Source organism: Brachypodium distachyon, chromosome 4 (genome assembly GCF_000005505.3).
Source record: "Brachypodium distachyon strain Bd21 chromosome 4, Brachypodium_distachyon_v3.0, whole genome shotgun sequence".
Lineage (NCBI taxonomy): Eukaryota > Viridiplantae > Streptophyta > Magnoliopsida > Poales > Poaceae > Brachypodium > Brachypodium distachyon.
In genome coordinates, this window is record NC_016134.3 from 31,998,998 (window position 1) to 32,018,613 (window position 19,616).

General features: G+C 42.8%; 1 pseudogene; it reads left to right on the top strand.

The window, feature by feature from the left end:
• On the top strand, positions 1-18,315 carry LOC104584651 (annotated as a pseudogene).
• The last annotated feature ends 1,301 nt before the right edge of the window (positions 18,316-19,616 follow it).

The following is a 19,616-nucleotide window of genomic DNA, read 5'->3' on the forward strand; positions in this document are numbered from 1 at the left end:
ATTTTGGCCCTTCCGTTTTTGGAGAATCAACGCGCAGTCCAACACCCAGGCCGATCCCCTCCCCACGCCTCTGCTCCACCCCGCCGCCTCCTCCTTGAACCCACCCCGCCGCCTCCTCCGTCAACCGGTGCCGCTCCCTTCCTCTCTCTCTCACGCGGCCTCCCTCTTGCTTTCCTTTTGCTTTCCCAACGAGGCAGATGCATCAGGGATCAGAGATTCAGAGGGGCCGGGCACGGATCCCGCGTCATAGGAGGAGGGGACAACTCGATGTCCTGGTGCGCGACGCGCGCGAGCTCCAGGCGGCGCTCGGCGGCCTCGACCCCACTGCTCGTGCTGAAGCAGCTCGTCCACCTTCACCCCCACCACCCAACTCAGCCATTCCGCGCTGGAGACGCCGTCGCCCGCTCCCTCACCTGGGCCGCATCTTCCGCGGATTCCAAGGCCGCTGACGGGGCGGCGGCATCGCGCAGCGAGGGGGCTCGCAGGGAGGAGAGGGGACTGGATGAGGGGCCAGAGGAGCACGAGGTGTTGCACAGCATTTGTGAGGGAGGAGAGGGGACTGGATGTGTTCGCGGCGGCAGGCCGGCAGCGTGCTGTACCTACGTCTACGGTTTGGATTGGAAGAGGACAGCGGCGGTGAGGAGTTTGCTGCTCACTGCATGCGCGATGCAGCTGGTAGGATCAACGGCCTGGAGTCAATGATGCAAACAGGGGTAAGGTTGTAAATGTACGTCCAAAGTTGCGAAAAAAATTCTTGAAGACCATGACATGCATTTTTGCTGATTAAACAAATGCAAACAGATGTCGTTGTTGGAAATGCAAATACCCACACACACACACACACACACAGCTAATACGTTTGGACATTCTGGAACTTAAACCTGCAATAAGCTGAATGTAGTTTAAACATTATGAGTACCAAGTAGTCAGATTTCGAATTGGTGTTTGTCAATGCTAGCAAAAAGGAATGCTAGACAACTTGCACAGTAATAAACTTCAGGTGCATATCTGTAGTAACCATGCAAGTCAATTTGGACTTGCTTGAATCCCTCATATCTCCATCAATGAGATTATGATACTATGAGTAAGATTACTTAATCATCTAATTCAACTTGAACTTGTTTGAATCCCTCTTACATTGAGATTTTTAGTCCTAGACGTCCCAGTTATGAACTAAATAGACCATTTTGTAGTTCTTAGTTTGGTGAATGTAAGTGTTCTAGCATCTAATTTTTTATAACGAATCCAGCACATCTTCCAGTTAGGATGCTAGCTGATTATCTGATTTTGTTACTGCATTATTGGTCCTGAAGTTGTTACGTATATAGCAATTTTTTTTTGAAGAATAATAGCAGGTGCTCTGCTTTTGCATTAAGGAGTAGAGGTACAACGATCCTAACAGTAGTTAGGAGAAGGCCATACAGGAGAACAAAGAAAAAGAAAGAAAGAAAGAAAGAACCTGATACCGCCATGGCAGCTCAGCTGTACAGACATACAAAAACTATACCGAAACTTCCTCCATGAGGAGGCCAAAATCTTCTCGGATCATCGCGGCTACAGTAGCTTGGAAGTCCAAACATTGAGTCTACATCTGATTGGATTTACTTTTATCCTTCTATGCATATGAACTGAGTATCTTCAATTTCACAAGAATTTCAGTTTAAGCACAAGAGATGACTCTGATTCTATGCAATGCGCAATATCAACAAGTGATAAGGCACGAGCAATGTAGTCGTTTGGGTCATTTGTGAACTATAATGATTTTTACCAGTGCTCATATGCTTAATTTTGTTGTCCCGTTGCAACGCACAGGCATTCTGTTACTAGTTATCTATAATCTTTATAAAATTCATCCCCACTAGCACAAAGTGTAGTTAATATTTGCAATCTCAATTACTGCACAATTTTTTTTGCCTCAAAGCACATGCTTCCAGGTCATCTACAATATTTAGTTTGTTGAATCTCATTTTTACGGTTGGGATTTAGGAAAGATGGTGCTTTTTCTTAATGCTAATTAGACTGGCCCCGTCGCTCCATAGCTCCAGGGCCCAAGGCCGAGCGAAGGAGCAGCGACCCACCTAAAACAAAACGCTCTGTGTCAAAAAGAAAAAAACAGAATGCTCGGCCGTGCAGCAAAAAGAATAAAAAGATAAAACGCCGTAACTCCCTCGGCCGCAGGGGAAAGGCCAGGCCATCCCTCCATGGCTCCTTCGCCGCCACCGCAAACCGCCGGATATCCTCCCATCTTCACATAGGCCAGTTTTGATTCCTCTAATAATCTCCAATTGCACCAGTTATCGTCTGACCTGCGCAGAACCATCAATTTTAATTGCTTTCGTTGGCTAGCTGCTGTGCTACAGCCCGTGTATGAGACGCCTCCATGACCTCTTCTCATCCAATTAATTGCTGTGGTTGCTTGTGCCTCCTGGTGATTGCCGGAGTGAAGAAATTCCCGCACTTCGCTCGAGCACTTCAAAGATCTCTTTTGTATTTCCTATACCTCTGTTTGTATAGATACTAGCTCAAGTAAGGTGTATTTCAGAAAGGCTCAGTAGCTGAGATCATCTAAGAAATATTTCAAGCTAGGTGGTTACATTCTCTGAAAATCCACTCAGGTACAAACTTCCTGCACCAAATTTATTACTTTACAGTTCTCTAATTTGTAGCATGATATCAGCTCAAGTACAAAAAGGCAACTCCATTTTGAACAGAGCGATGGTGTAGATATTCAAAGGTACTCCATCGAGGTATTCTATTTCTTTCTGCATCATAATTCTCCATTTCCAGAAAATCTATGGTTGATGATTACATATATATTGTCATATCATCATCCGCAAGAATGCCGAACTGGATGCTACTTGCGACGATGTGAACAAACGCCATAAACAAAGGTATGTCCTACTTTCACAATTAGTAAACTAAATACCATTTCTTATCACATCGTCAAATGCATTGCCCTTATTTTATACGGCCGTGCTATACGTCCGACGATTTTCGCCCGACACTTGGCTGGCTGCGAACTGTCGCATGCAAGTTCAGATTCGTCTTTATTTGCTAGCCAAAATCCAAGCCCAGGACCAAACTGAAGCCCCAAGCGGCCAAGCCCAAGACCCAATCTAAACTATTCGCAGTCGTCTTCTCCATTGTGCCCGTGACCCATCGCTGGAATGCTGCCACTGCTGCCCGTGCTTGTGGTTCTCCTTCGCAACATTGTGGAGTTCTGTCCTCGTCTTCGGTCGCGGCCGCAACCATGTCGTCGTTGCCAGCTTTGGTCGCTGCAGCAACCACATCGTCCTCATCTTTGGTCGTCGTTGTTGCCACTGCAGCCATCCCGTCTTTCTCTTGGTTAGTCACCGGCGGCCACGCGTATAGCAAAGACTGCATCGGTGCATCTCTAGTCATCTTGCTGTTGTCGCGGGCGGTGGATGATGTTGACGGGATGAAGGAGGCGCTTGAACTGGCCGGCAAGGAGGCGGCGGAGCTGGCCGATGTGGTCGGCCTGTGGTATAAGCCAGAGCGCGAACGCCTCTGCTGGTTGTGGCCACCTATGGTAGCGCTCGGGTGGTCTCGCTGCTGCTCGGCCTGTGTGGCTACGTCAATGTAGCCCGTCGCCCCGGCGTGGACGGCTTCACCGCGCTTAATGCTCATCCAAGTCCAAGTTAAGAAAATGTCTGATGGGCATGAAATCTTGCTTGCAAATCTGACTTGCAGTTTTGGAGGGAGGAAGAGGAGGCGTGTTCGTGATGGGAGAGGAGAAGTCGTTGAGAAATTCTGATGAGGGGGAGAGTATTTTGGGTTAGGATTTGGGCTGGGCCTTGGGCAGCAAAAGCCTGGAGGAGGGGCAGAAAAACCAAGAACGAGGCAGACATCGACGTCGTTCGTACAGCCATCGGACGTGAATCGTCGTACATGAAGCTATTTCGTATTTTATATCCGCAGAAACGTGCGGAGAATCTACTAGTTTCATATGTTAGAACATCTGGCTTGAAAGTTGGAACTACAAGTTTATGCTTTCTTTTTGTATAATAGATCGTTCTTGTGGGATCCCTCTATGTACACTCGAGCCTTTTAGCTACCCATTCATGTGCTCTCCAGGCGTGCCCCTTTTTCCTCGAGTGCTAATAGAAGAGATTTGTGCCCAGCGGATTGATTGTCTTACGTTATACTCTCGGAGATTATCATCTCCTAGACGTGCAAGCTTGAGAGACTTTGAATAGATTTTGAAGATTCTCAAGAAATTTTACTATAAATATGTTGTTCAGGGATACGAAACCACAATCATTAATAAGTATGTTTTAATAGAATCTAATGACATCAACTCTATCTCCCATAGGTGGTGATGGCTTAATAATCTCCATCCTTTCATAATATATTTAAGGTGTATTAGGTTTCATTAAGACAATACTTCGACCAAGATTTACTCCATTAACACTCATGATTTCTACGATACTAATCACATGATACATGGTTTATATGGCAATTTTGAAAATGCATCTAGTGATACCAATTCCATGTCATATAAACAACATATTAACAAGGTGTCCCACTTCAACATTTTTGCCTCTTCTTATTCCTCTTGGCATCATTGCTCCTTCTTCTAGTGAGTTATCTCAAAGGTTTCGACATCCATTTTGGTTTTGGAATTTCCGTGTTTCCCATGAGGACAAGAAATGGCTTCTTGGACTCTTGGAGCCTCTGAGTTTGCTAACTCTTCTTGCAATGGTGATATAAAAAAATTCATAAGAATTTTGGAAGGTTTGAATCCTTAGAATTTTTTCCTATGTTGGTTTCTTGATTATAGGATCGAATCGCATCGGACATTTTTCCCTAAGGACAACATTGCACTACATCTCAGAGGATTATTCCATCTATCCAAACATCTTGGAAAGAGGTGCACAAACAGATTGGTGCCATCAACGTGTCTATTAGCAGTATTTTAAGTTGCCTCAATCACTAAGGATAAAAAGGGATAACCACTTACACTCTCCATGGTGGAGAGTTGATTCTCAACTGCATTCCATCTTTCTAAATGCAATACTCAACAGTCTTGCACTTTATTTCTGAGTTTTATTGTGGATGAACGTTACTGGAAGGAGGATTAATCTTAAACTTCCGTGGATGTAGGGTGTAGGGATTTTTGGCGTCTTGCCTATATAGTGTTTTTCATACTTATCAGCCATGATGTTTTCCTATTTGCATAGAGCAATTGTATATATGTGCTTATTTGCAAGAGAGATGATACAAGAGAAGTCATTTATCCTAGTCCATCTTTAATTATATTGACATCCTTCTTTTAAACTCCTTTTTCAATTCTAGCTTTCTATCAATCACTACTTTAAATCATTTTTGCAATAACTAACAAATTAGTGCAAGTGACAACTGCACTAGTAAAGTTGGGGACAACACATTCAAACAAGCTCCAAAAAACATTCAAATCATATTTGAGTTTCCTAAAATATTCCACTCAAATATTTTGTTTATGGTTTTCTTTAACATGAATTATATTCAAATTAGTTTAAATTGGAAAGTTATTATTTGGGCATTCAAACAAGTTTGAGTTCGCCAAAATCATAGTGCTTCAATGATGACATGAATGCATGCTCAATCTTAATTAAGTTTTGTCGCACCAGTGGCCCATGGGGTCCTACTGATGCAGGACACGTGGGTCGCAATGGCTGATGTCCCGCAAGGTCAGCTTCCCCGGAAGGGCGAACCCGGGAAGCCCACCCCCGCGAGAGCAGTGAACGGGGTTACGAGAAGACACTCACTGTCAAGACCATCACACTAGAGATTGAAAGCTCTGACACCATTGACAACGTCAAAGCCAAGATCCAGAGTAGGAAAGATACCCACCACAGTGGCTACCCGGGAAGCCTCGTCCCGGCAATGTAATAACAAGCTGCCCCCGCAACGTCCCGGGCACTAGTACTGGAGTACTTCCCAGTTACCCGTGCTCAGGCCTACAGGTGGGGTCAGCAGAACAGTGAGGACAGCACAGGCAGAGCATTTAATGCACCTACAAGAGTCACATCAGCAGGTCTAGTTTTGCTCAGCAAGGCTACATCGGTTACCCTATAAGTCATTTTATTCACCGAGAACAGTGGCCTGGGCGCTGCATGAAGCCTAGCGAGGATCAACAGTAGAGTAGGACTTGTTGCGTTGACACGTGTTCGGTTAATGTGTCGCGTTGCATGCATCGGCACCTGTGGTATCCCCTTGATTATAAAAGGAGGACCAATGCCACCGGTCAAAGGGTTCAGCATTCACCCAAGTAGACAAGCCCTTTGAGGGACAAGTATACAACTCCAAAGCAGGACGTAGGGTATTACACCTTCGGGTGGCCCGAACCTGGGTAAAAACTCGTGTCCACACTTCGTGTCATTGGTCACACCGGTGATCGCCGGAGCGATCCCCTTCGCCCTCCACCGAACCAAAAAGGGGGTGTCTGACATCCCTGATGCCGGAGTTTCGGGCTACGACAAGTTTATAATTATTAAACTTCATTGTCCCCTCTCTTCATCATACCGCCTTTATAGTATCGCTTTCGTATTACTCAAAAAAATTTCATCACATGAGAGTGTCAAAACAAAAGTGTTACTTTTTATTCTTTTCTATTTGAGGGGTCACTAACCATAGCCTTTCCACCTTCATGTGACCTAACCGTCACAATCCACTTCAACTATTGGTTAGTCTGGGTACTACCAAGCCCAAAAATGATGATTTCCTCCCTTTGGTTGAGAGAATTGATAAGAGATTATCTGGCATATCTTCCATGTTGTCATATGGCGGCAGGCCAGTTGTTGTAAAATCCATTATCAATGCCATCCCCACATTTGTATGTGTGCTAACATGGTACCACTTATCATCATTGACCATATTGAGAAAACCAGCAGAAGATTCCTCTAGAGTGGTAGAGACATTAACAAGAATTGCAGATTCCTTGTCAGATGGGAACAAGTATTCTTGCCTAAAGCTGTTGGTGGGCTTGGAGTCTGAAACCTAAAATCCAAAACAAGGCTCTTATGATGATGAATCTTTTCAAGTTCTTCAATAGGTTCAACATTCCCTGGGTTAGCCTTATATGGAAAGCATATTATAATGATGGCTCATTACCTGATACTTCTAAGGGATCATTCTGGTGGAAAGATTGTCTAAACCTCTTGAACAATTTTAAAGAGCTTTCTCATTGCAACATATATAGAGGAGACACCGCATTCATGTGGCATGATAACTGCTGTGATGCTATTCCAAAGGTAACTTTACCCACAACTACATTCTTTTGCCAAAAATGACCCTATTACTGTCTTCAATGCCAAATTAATGGATACTGATGAAATGTATGAACAGTTCCACCTGCCCTTATCCACCATAGCTGTTGAGCAATTTCAAAGCCTGATGACTATGCTTCAAGACCACACTGGAAATGACAATGACAATGGATTTTTCCATGGGGCACCTGATATTGATCTGCTAAAGTTTACCAGTCCATTCTCCAAGCTGAAACTGCGCCGGCGCCGTTTCAATGGATTTGGAAATTTGCATGTCAATCTAAACAAAATTCTTCTTTTGGCTGCTAATCCAGGACAGATTAAACACCAAAGATTTGATGACCAGAAAGAATTTATATGTGGAATGCAACAAGTGTGTACTTTGCAATGACAGCAATAGTGAAACCATGGTGCATGCACCTTTTCTTTGGATGTCAGTTCAGCTAGAGTTTTGGGTGGAGGCTGGCCTTAAAAGGGGTATTGAACAAGACATTATTGATATGCTTATCTCACCTGCGCATCAGCACCAGGAAGATAAATGTCTTAAAGAAGTCTTGATACTTGGCTGCTAGAGCATGTGGAATCACAGGAACAAAATCATCTTTGACAATGGAACGAGGGATCTAAAGGCCATCTTCATTTGTTTCTTAGAATACTTTCAGCTAATAAGGCATCTCGCCAAATCAAGCCTGAAGGAGGCTTGCACTTTATGATTTTATTTTTATTTTTTCTATACATATCCCCCATTGTAAATACCATCTATCACATAGGCATTATCATTTATCTTCCTTAGGATAGAGAAAGGTCCATATTTCCGCTGTCTGAGCTTCCCTTTGATCCCTAAAGGCAGCCTTTCTTTCCGGAGGTATACCATGACCTTATTACCAACTTGGAATGATTTTAGCCTTCGTTTGCAATCAGCCAATTGTTTGTACTTCTGATATTGTGCCTGTAAGACACCTTGAATTTCTTCAAACAATTCGGTGTAGTTATCAGCAAAGGACAATGCTGATTTTGAGTTCCCCTTTGTTGGTAGCTTCACCAGATCCATCACATGTGTTGGAACTTTAGGGTAGACAATAGAAAAAGGACTCCTTTTAGTTGATCTATGCTTGGAGTTGTTATATGAGAATTCAGCAAGTGATAAAGCCAAATCCCATTGTCCCTTCCTATCTCCACAAATGCAACGGATCAGATTACCCAAAAACTTGTTCACCACTTCCGTCTGACCATCTGTTTGTGGATGAGCTGTACTAGAAAATTTTAACTCGGTGTTGAATTGCTTCCACAAAGTTAGCCAAAAGGCAGCAAGAAACTTGCTATCACGGTCTGAGACGATGGACCTTGGAACTCCATGAAGCCTGACCACTTCTCGAAAGAATAGATTTGCCACATGATGATCATCTATTGTTTGCGCCACGGAATGAAATGGGCCATTTTAGAGAACCTGTCCACAACCACAAATGCCGCATCGTTCCTGCGTCATGTTCTTGGTAAACCCAAGACAAAGTCCATAGAGATATCCTCCCACGGGGCATTAGGGACAGGCAAGGGCATGTATAACCTTGTGTTCTGGACTTGACCCTTGAAGGTTTGACATACAGGACACCGCTGAACAAACTTGCCTGCATCTCTTTTTAGTTGTGGCCAAAAGTATCGAGCCTCCAAGTTAGCGATAGTTTTGTCACGTGCAACATGACCACTGAGATCACTTGAATGGAGTTCTCTAATTAACTTGTCACGTAGTGAACTTCTTGGGATGCACAAACAATCATTCTTGAAGAGAGTCATCACCTAATGGTTGTCCTCTCATGTGTTTTACCCAAACATGGCCAAAGTCTTCGTCCTCTTCGTACAACTCCTTTATTTGATCCATCCCTGGAAGTTCAGCCTCAAAGGAAGTCAAAAGGCATGCACGCCGACTCAAAGCATCGGCTACTTTGTTGGTTGTTCCAGAATTATGCACAATGAGGTAGTTAAACCTTTCTAGGTATGCTGCCCATCTTGCTAGCATGCGATCCACATGCTTTTGATTTCTAAAATGCTTCAAGGATTGATGGTCAGTGAAAACAATGAATTCCTTAGGCAACAAATAGACTTCCCAAGTCTTCAATGCCCTGAAAACAGCATACAATTCTTGCTGATAGGTACTCCACTTTTGTCTTGCCTCGCTTAGCATCTCACTAAAGAAAGCAATGGGTTTTCGTTCTTGAGATAGAACTAGCCCAATGCCTACTCCACTTGCATCGCACTCTATCTCAAAAGTCTTAGTAAAATCAGGTAGTGCCAAGACAGGAGCTTGTGAGAGCTTTGCCTTTATCTCTTTGAAACTAGCTTCAGCAGATTCATTCCACTGAAACTTTCCTTTCTTTAGGCATTCAGTGATCGGTGCCATGATGGTACTGAAATTTTTCACAAACCGCCCATAGAAAGTTGCAAGACCATGAAAACTTCTTACCTCTGAGATAGTCTTGGGAGCTGGCCATTCTCTGATTGCTTCAACTTTAGAGTCATCAACATGAATGCCCTCACTTGTTATGACAAACCCCAAGAAAAGAAGTCGTGTTTGAAGGAAGACACATTTCTTCAAGTGGACATAGAGTTAGTTTTCCTTAAGTACCCATAGCACTTTACGAATGTGATCCAAGTGTTCATCTTCATCCTTGCTGTATATGAGGATGTCATCAAAATAAACCACAACAAAGTGGGATAAGAAGGGTCGAAGTACCTGGTTCATCAAGTGCATAAAGGTACTTGGTGCATTTGAGAGTCCAAATGGCATGACCAACCACTCAAACAACCCTTCCTTTGTCTTGAAAGCTGTTTTCCATTCATCCCCAGGTCTAATGCGAATTTGATGATATCCACTCTTTAAGTCTAGCTTTGTGAACAATCTTGCACCACTAAGTTGATCTAACATATCATCCAAACGGGGGATAGGAAATCTATACCGTATGGTGATTTTGTTGATCGCTCTACTATCCGTACACATGCGCCAAGATCCATCCTTCTTTGGCGTGATCAAAGCTGGCACGGCGCATGGACTAATACTCTCTCGAATGTTCCCTTTTTGCAGCAATTCCTCCACATTTTCCTTTAATATGTCATGCTCTTTTGGGCTCATCTGGTAGTGTGGAAGATTAGGAAGATTTGCTCCCGGAATTAAGTCAATTCGATGTTGAATTCCTCTCATTGGTGGTAGGCCTTGTGGTTCTCCAAGTATGCCTTGAAACTCAGCTAGTATGCCATGTACCTTTGCTGGAATTTCAACCGCCGGTTGCTCTTCACCTTTAACAATAAGTGCAGTACACATATTTGTCTCCTTCAAGTCTTACATAAACTCATTAGAGGTGTGGGAAATGGTTAACATATTTTCCCCCTCCTCCTTAGAGGTATTACCATTTGATAGGTTTGGTAGGATGATGATCTTTCTCTTGTTCTGAGTAAGAATTTTCCTTCCCTCTGTGTGTAGTATCCACATCAAACTACCAAGGTCTCCCAAGAAGAACATGGCTGGCATCCATGTCAACAACATCACATAAAACATTTGAACTGTAGTACTTCCCCAAATAGAGTGGTAGGTTGCATTGTTTGGTGACCCTCATATTCACCCCTTTCTTGATCCATCCGATGGTGTAGGGATTTGGGTGATCATGTGGGTGATCATGTGTCTCAAGCTTTAAATGGTTGACCAAATTCTGCGAGATAAGATTCTCACAACTGCAACTATCAATCACTAATTTGCATACCTTGCCATTCACCGTGCATTTGCTCTCAAATATTTTCTTCCGTTGTGTGTTGTCGGGTTGGGGTGTTGAACACAAGAGACGCTGGATCACGCATACCACCTCTTCACCCTCTTCTTCACAAACATCTTGCCCTTCAACATCTTCGGATTCATATTCTTCGTCATCTTCGCCATCATGGATTGTTGTGTTGACAAATTTTACCACAGGCTTTGCCCTATTCCTGCCTCCAGCTTGCTTCAGGGCAGGTTGCTTTGCCTTTGGTTGGGTGGTCTTCTCTTCTACTCTATGGGAGTGACTCCACGGGCCTTCCGTATGTGAATATGGAGCCTTACTTGCCTTCTTTTCTTCACCAACCTCTCGGCCTTTAAGGCTAGAGCTTTTGCTTGGTCAATGGACCAAACCTGTTGCATCATCAAACGATCCTTTATAGTGTCATTGAGACCGTTGATATATCTTGCAACTTGTTGATCTTCAGTTTCAGCAAGGTTGCACCTCACTTGTAGCCTTAGAAACTCTTCAGTGTATTCTGAAACAGTGCTATTTCCTTGAACACAATTCTGGAACTGAATAATTATGATCTGATCATAATCAGCAGGCAAAAATCTCCCTTTCAAAAGATTCTTCATTTGCTTCAAAAGATTCTTCATTTGTCTCCAAGATCTCACACGAGGTTCTCCTCTTAGTCTGCGGTCTTCTTGAAGGCGATGCCACCATGCATCAGCTCCTCCTTTTAGCTTGTATGCGACCAAAGAAACTTTACGATCTTCTGGAATATTCATGACCTCAAAGAAAGTGTCCACCTCGTAAAACCAATCAAGGCACCCTTCAATATCGACATTTCCATTGAAAGTGGGGATTTCACTTTCACCTTGTATGTATCTCGCATTTGTAGCATTGGTTACTCGGATACGCATAGAGGTTAGGTTCTTCAAGGCCCTCATCAGATTCTTCACCTTCAGAAGTTTCTGCATAAGTTGGCCTCCTTGAAGTATGCTGATGTGCATGTCGTTGTGGTACTTGGGTTCGAAGATGAGCTTCCTTCCTTCACTGCTGAACATCTCCTTCCTCCTTAGATGTTTCTTCTTCATGGGTAGCAGGAGGAACACCTTTCCTTATCATCTCAACCAACTGATCGAATCTCCGGTTAAGATCCTCATGTAGCGCTTGGATTTGCTGTTCTGCAGCATCCACTCTCTTTCCCAAATCCTCCATTGCTTGCTGCAGCTCCCTCTCAATGAGGAAACAAGCAACTAGAACGGATCAGCAGGGCTCTGATACCACCTGATGCAACACAAGGTTGTGGAGGAACAACTCCACCTTGCTGCTACAATATAGACAGCACAAATGTTGAAGGAACCACTTCAACGTGCTGAGCTAGATCTAATCCAAACTCTTAACACACAAGATCTAATCCAAGATCTAAAACAAAGAACATAAAGTGCTCTTTATTGATAGGTAGTGGCACATAGTCTGCCCCAAGATTTATAGGCCTCTATTTATAGGCCTCATGAGCCTGCACTACTTAGCTCTACTTATACTAGAAGTTTCTAGGGAACACTACTCAAAGCTAGGAAAATATCCTAGTTACAACATATAGTAGAACACTCTAGAGACTACCATAACACCTATGACTAAAAGACAAGTTACTTAGAATATAGTAGAAGTTTGTAGAAGCCTTGAGAGATCTGAATTCTACCTTTTATTTTATTTTGGTTTTCTCTGCTGTCCCTCGTCAAACTGAGTTTCAAAAATTTGCAATCTTGGGCAAGATCGGCTTGTTTTGCCCCCTATTGCACTCATGGATTTTTAGTTGGTTGCACCATGATAGTTGGCATATTGGCTACCAATGTGCCTATTTAATGAGTAAAGAAAAAAATATTTCCCATAAATTTTGCAATCTTTGGCGATATTGGCTTGTTTTGCCAATTAGTGCGCACATGGTCTTTAGTTGGTAGCAGTCTACTACAACAAACCATGAGCTGGCATATGCATCAGTAGCGTGCCTATTTAATGACCCGAGAAAACAAATTCTACAACTTTGTAATCGTGGTAGAGATCGACTTGTAAAGCAATACTAATGCTATTACCGTGAGTTGGCATATACGTTACTAGCTTGCATGTTTAATGAACAAAGAAAATAATACTTACAATTTTTGCAATGTTGGACCAGATCGGCTTGCACAACAATCTATGACCTTGAGTTGGCATATGTGTTACTATTGTGCATGTTTAACGGGCGAATTGAAAAGTTCACTTTTCATCCTCGAACTTGTAGCAAAATTTTCTTCTCATCCAAAATGTTTTCATTCAGAAACAAAAAGGAAACATTTTCATTATTGCAACGTCTATACAAAATTCTTCTGAGGACAACATTTTTTCACACCAATGGTCAATCAAAAACGTTAAACGAGATAGCTCTGTTGGCTTTACCGTTCTCTAGAGTTTCTCGAAGTGCAAATGACAGACACGCTGCTAGCCAGTTTTTGTAGGGACACGCTGCTAGCGAGTTTATTCAGCAGGGCGACCAATATTTTTTGAACCATAAGGTGCCCTTGCTAATTTTACTTAATCCGTGAGAGCTACACGCAAAAAGACCCAACACCGAGCGTTCTCTGGAGTCTGCACGAACCGAAAAGAGAGAGAATGTCACCGTTCGCTCCACCTGACAACGTCACCAGCTGGCTCTCCATTCGGCCTCGTCTGCAAGGGAATAAAAAGGAAGGCGAAGTTCTTTCTTTATTTTGCCCAGTCCTTCCCCCTGTCCCTCTCGGCATTTCAGGGCTCTTCGGTTTCTCCTCTCCTCCCCTCCCATCCTGCATCCGTATTTCTGCACGTGATCTCTCCTGGGCATGGTATCTGGGTTGTAGAAGCACCATCCGCCGGCGGGGCACTCAGGTTCGCGTCCTCGGCCCGTGCTTTCCCCTTATTTCCTGTTGTTTTGGTGGTTCTTGGGTGGTATGTTCTGTTGTAGCCGTGTAATCCATCTTGTTTAGTGCTCGCATCCCTCTTCTCTCTTGTTTGCCGCTATACTTGTATGGTAGAAATTTTTGTATGTTAGATTCTTTCCATATGGAAGGGTTGGATTTTAGAGGGTTTTGGGTCTTATTTATAGTTCACGATACTTCTATTTTTTCCGACATGGTATCTTTGTGGATGGCGATGTGGTCTCGTGTACGGGGGGCTGGTTTGCGATGTCATTTTCTAGGTTTTCTTTGGTTGATGATTGTTGTGTCTGCTGGGTTGCTTTCAAGGGATTAGAAATTTCAAAGATTTGTTTTTTCAGATTTATTTCCAGCCCAATGTTAGCATATATACTAAGAAGCGATAAATGCCACGACTTTCTTTTTTTATCAAAAAAAAAATTAGGTGAAAGGAACAGTTGATTTTTACTGTTCAGTTGGAAGATAAATGTAAAACAGTAAAAATTTCCCCTGCAAACTCACCACAGGGAAGTGTTGAGCTCACAAGTAGATTTATCAGGAGACAATTTTACATACTTCTCAGCGTAATTTGGTTATTCCAGTCATATTATTAAACTTAATTTTAATTAGTGGATTTCTGCTCCAGTGAGGAGTGATAATTGTCTTTTCTAAATGAGAAAGTCCAATGCCATGAGTAACCCAGTAGGAAACTTGATATACCAGGAAGGAAATGGTGAAAATAGAGACCATGTTTGTAGGTTATCTTTGTTTGGCAAAGAAGCAGATAGCTGGAATTGTTGCCATGCTTTCCTTGTTCTGCAATGTCAGTAGCTTTACTTGCATCACATATGCCAATCGGTATAGGAAATCAAACTTGGAGCAAAGTTTTGGATATTCCTAAGATAGCAAGCCATACAATTTTGTTTAATACATTGATTGGGTCATGCTTTTTGTAGGCCCCCTTGTGCTTTCCCATGTACTAACCTGCCAAAATTGCCTTCTGTTGTCAAAAGTAACGGTAGACAACTTTCTTTGGTATGCTATTTTGTTTAAGGGCAAGGTCCAATTCTGTTGAATTTTGAATATGGATAGTTCCTGGTTAGAAACTTGAACTATTGTTTGTAGTATGTGAACATGTTATTTAGGTGCTGGTTCATAACAAACACTCAGCAATTGACATGGCTTGGTCTGAGTTCTTTTGAATTTGTAGACCTTTTGATCTTCTCTGGGAGCAATTCTGATTGTGTCGGACAAAGTTAAGTTCTTTAGCACACATGGGAAGTCGAACAGAGAAGTTAGTGAACCTAAGCTCTATATCAATACTTGAGTATGTATTGTGCAGGGTTTTTTTTCTCTCTGTTGAAAATGCCTCATTTGAATTTTAATGCTATGTTGCAAATATTTCTTGTTCATTTTCTGGTAGAATTTGCAAGTTTCCGAAGGTGTAGGCAGGATCGTGTGAGGAATGGGGGTCAAAAGATATTATTAGAACGATCTGCCTGTGCAGTATTTTTGAGCCATTGTTTTGTGAAACAGAAGTTCCAATTTACTATGTTTATGACCAAATGCTACAATTTGTTCATTAAAATACTTCACTTCTACCATACTTAAAGCTCTTCATGCTAATACTTTGTCGATCCTTTTTTCGTGCAGACATCGTTGTGTCCTTCTGTAAGCTGGCATTAGTAGATGCAGCGTCCGCGGTCAGAGGAATACTTATTGAAAGATACATCGCCTCACCTTGGGGGTTTCATGGCAGCAGGTGACAAGCTCACAAGAACATATGACCTTGTGGAGCAGATGCAATATCTCTATGTGCATGTTGTCAAGGCCAAAGACCTCCCTTTCAAAGATCTGACTGGGAGCTGTGATCCATACGTGGAGATTAAGCTTGGCAATTACAAGGGCATCACCCACCACATGGAGAAGAATACTAGCCCAGAGTGGAACCAGGTATTTGCCTTTCCCAAGGAACACATACAGTCCCCCTATGTTGAGGTCGTTGTCAAAGACAAGGACTTATTCATTCAGGACGATTTCATTGGGCGAGCTGTGTTTGACCTCAGTGAAATTCCAAAGAGGGTCTCACCTGACAGTCCACTAGCACCAGAGTGGTATAGTCTTGAGGGTTGGAATGGGGGAAAGTTCGGCGAGCTCATGTTGGCTGTCTGGATGGGTACACAAGCAGATGAAGCTTTCCTAGAAGCATGGCATTCTGATGCTGCAACAGTCCCTAGTGATGGTCTAGCAAGCATAAGGTCTAAGGTGTATTTGAATCCTAAGCTTTGGTATCTCAGGGTCAATGTTATTGAGGCGCAAGATTTGGTACTAAGTGACAAGAGCCGTTGTCCAGAAGTTTATGTGAAAGCTACACTTGGGAGCCAGTCATTGAGGACAAAGGTATCCCCAAACAAGAATGTTAATCCCTTGTGGAATGAGGATCTGATGTTTGTGGCCGCTGAACCATTTGAGGAACACTTGATTCTTAGCGTTGAGGATTGGATTGCACACAACAAGGATGAAATATTAGGGAAAGCAATTATTCCACTGCAGAATGTAGATAGGAGGCTCGACCACAGGCCAGTGGTCAGCAGGTGGTGTAATCTTGAGAAGCATGTAACTGGGGATGGAGAAAAAAAGAAAAAGGATTTCAAGTTCTCTAGTCGTATTCATCTTAGGATTTCTTTGGATGGTGGGTATCATGTTCTAGATGAGTCATCATACAACAGTAGCGATCTGAGGGCCACTGCAAAACAATTGTGGAAGCATTGGGGTTCTTGAGCTAGGAATCTTAAATGCTCGGGATTTAATGCCAATGAAGACAAAGGACGGTCATGGAACCACAGATTCGTATTGTGTTGCGAAGTATGGACACAAGTGGGTTAGAACAAGGACTATTATTGACAGTTTCAACCCAAAATGGAATGAGCAATACACTTGGGATGTTTATGATCCATGTACTGTTATAACAATTGGTGTGTTCGATAACTGTCACTTCCAAGGTGAGAAGGCCAAGGGAAACAAGGATGGCAGAATTGGAAGGGTACGGATCCGTCTGTCGACTCTTTGAGGCTGGTACAGTCTACACCCACTCCTACCCTCTCATCATTTTGCTTCCTACGGGCGTGAAGAAGATGGGTGAAGTGCAGCTTGCTGTGCGGTTCACCTGCTTCTCACTTGTGAACATGATGCAGCTGTACTCTCAGCCACTACTGCCAAACATGCATTATATTTACCCTCTATCAGTCCCACAGTTTAACAATCTGAGGTTCCAGGCTACTCAGATGGTCTCGATGAGATTAAGCCGTGCTGAGCCACCTCTCAGGAACGAAGTTGTTGAATACATGCTGGATCTGGATTCTCACATGTGGAGTATGAGAAAGAGCAAGGCAAACTTCTTTAGGATTGTGAATATATTGAGCCCCCTGGTTGCAGCTTGTAAATGGTTTGATCAGATTTGCACATGGAAGAATCCTCTGACTACTGTGCTGATTCATGTTCTATTCATGATATTGGTGGTGTATCCGGAGCTGATCCTTCCAACAATTTTCATGTATTTGTTCTTGATTGGGATCTGGTACTACCGTTGGAAGCCAACGCAGCCACCTCATGTGGACATCCATCTTTCACATGCAGAGACTTCCGAACCAGATGAGACTGATGAAGAGCTTGATACTTTCCCATCTCGCACACCTGATGTTGTTAAGATGAGGTATGATCAACTGAGGAGTATCTCTGGCAAGGTACAAACAATTATTGGTGACATGGCAACACAAGGTGAGAGGCTGCAGTCCCTGCTGAGCTGGCAGGATCCAAGAGCAACTGCCATCTTCATGACTTTCTGCTTGATCGCTGCTGTCGTGTTGTACCTGACGTCATTCCGCATAGTTGCATTCTTTGCTGGGTTATATCTGTTGAGGCATCCTAGGTTCCGTTACAGGCTTCCATCTGCTCCAGTCAACTTCTTCAGGAGGCTCCCTACAAGAACAGACAGCATGATGTGATCATCAGCTACCAAGAGACATCAGAGTGTCTTCCTGCATAAGTGCCAACAATTGATGGATGGGGATGATGCTAAGACGCAAACTTAGAAGCGCAGATAATTTTAATGCAAGCATCGTTCTTTTGCATGATAATTTAGTCTTAGACGCAATTTGCTCTTAGAGTTGGCACCAAGTTGACCTTCTCTAGCATTGTCTGCTACTGCATGTTGGTTATTTCGACATGGATTTCCCCCTCCTATATATTATCATTGTATTCAGGTCATTATGTGTTTGTATTATCATTTTATAGTGGTTTGAACCTTGTTTCCTTGTCCCTGAATGTCTCCGTTGTTGACTTCATTTTCCTAGTGCCAATTTCTAAACATATTTCATATTTGTGGCCTGATTTGCATTCTTTTCATCGAATCAGTAGTGAGGTTGGCTTTCAGTATGTTAGGCATTTTTCCTTGCACTCCATTTGTTGGCAGATGGTCGCATCGATGTGAGCAACTGAGCATTGCAAGTTGCTGGACTTGCTGTCTGAAGTTTAGCATTTCACCGACACAATACCGCGTATTGACACCGGCTTATATGCTACTATATGTTTTTAAAGATAATCTTGCACTCACATTTGTCTTCTTAAATCAAATAATCGATATCAGTTTTCAAGTCAATGGTTAGATCTTTATAGGATCAAGAGTATGCTTGCTTTCTTGTTTGAGTTAAGTGCACGTACTAATATCGCTCTACCAATAAATTAGCATCAAGATGATGAGAATTATGTGTAGAAGAAACAATTCGGAAATGGACTTTTGGCTCCTGGGCTGCAGGGAGCCTTTTATTAAAAATAAAAATAAAATAAAAAATCATACTTTAAAGCTTCAAAAAATTACTCTAAAAGCCATTTTCGCTAGTACTATATTCTACAGATTATCTGTGCAGTTGAAGCTATGAGGTCAACCATGACATTTGTACCGAATGTAAATTTTAGAAGAATGTAAGCCGGCTTTGAGTTTTTTTTATTACAAGATTAAATGTATTGCGGAGATTTACTCCTGCAGCACAGTATCCATAAAGTCGATGTCCTTTTAATGACATCCTTGAACGCATGTTGTCTTGTCATGGGTCAAATGGCAAAAATTTCCATTTTAGCTTCTCAAAAGAAATCCGTTTCAATTCTAGAAATCAGGAGATGAACGTTTTGACATCAAACAGTAAGAGAGCGTCCGTTCCAATTCTTGAACACATTTTGAAGGCGATTGCACAGTCGATGCCAGTATTTGCGATGACAGTATTCAAAATTCCGAAAAACATTTGCAAAGGAATCAATGATGCAATGTCGCAATATTGGTGGGGTGACGATGATGATCACAAGAAAATGCATTGGCTGGCCTGGTGGAAAATGTGCATTCCGAAGCATAGAGGCGGGATGGGATACGTACCTTCAATATGGCCATGTTGGCAAAGCAATGTTGGCGTTTGATGGCGCTCCTGATTCTCTATGTGCTAGAGTTCTCAGAGCAAGATGCTATCCTGATGGTAATTTACTGAAGGCAAAACTGAAAAGTGAAAGCTCTTTTACTTGGCAGAGTGTGATTGCTGATATGGAAAATTTCAATAGAGGGTGTATTTGGCGTGTGGGAGCCCACGCAAATAAACATTTGGGAAGACGCGTGGATCCTCGCTAGCCCAACA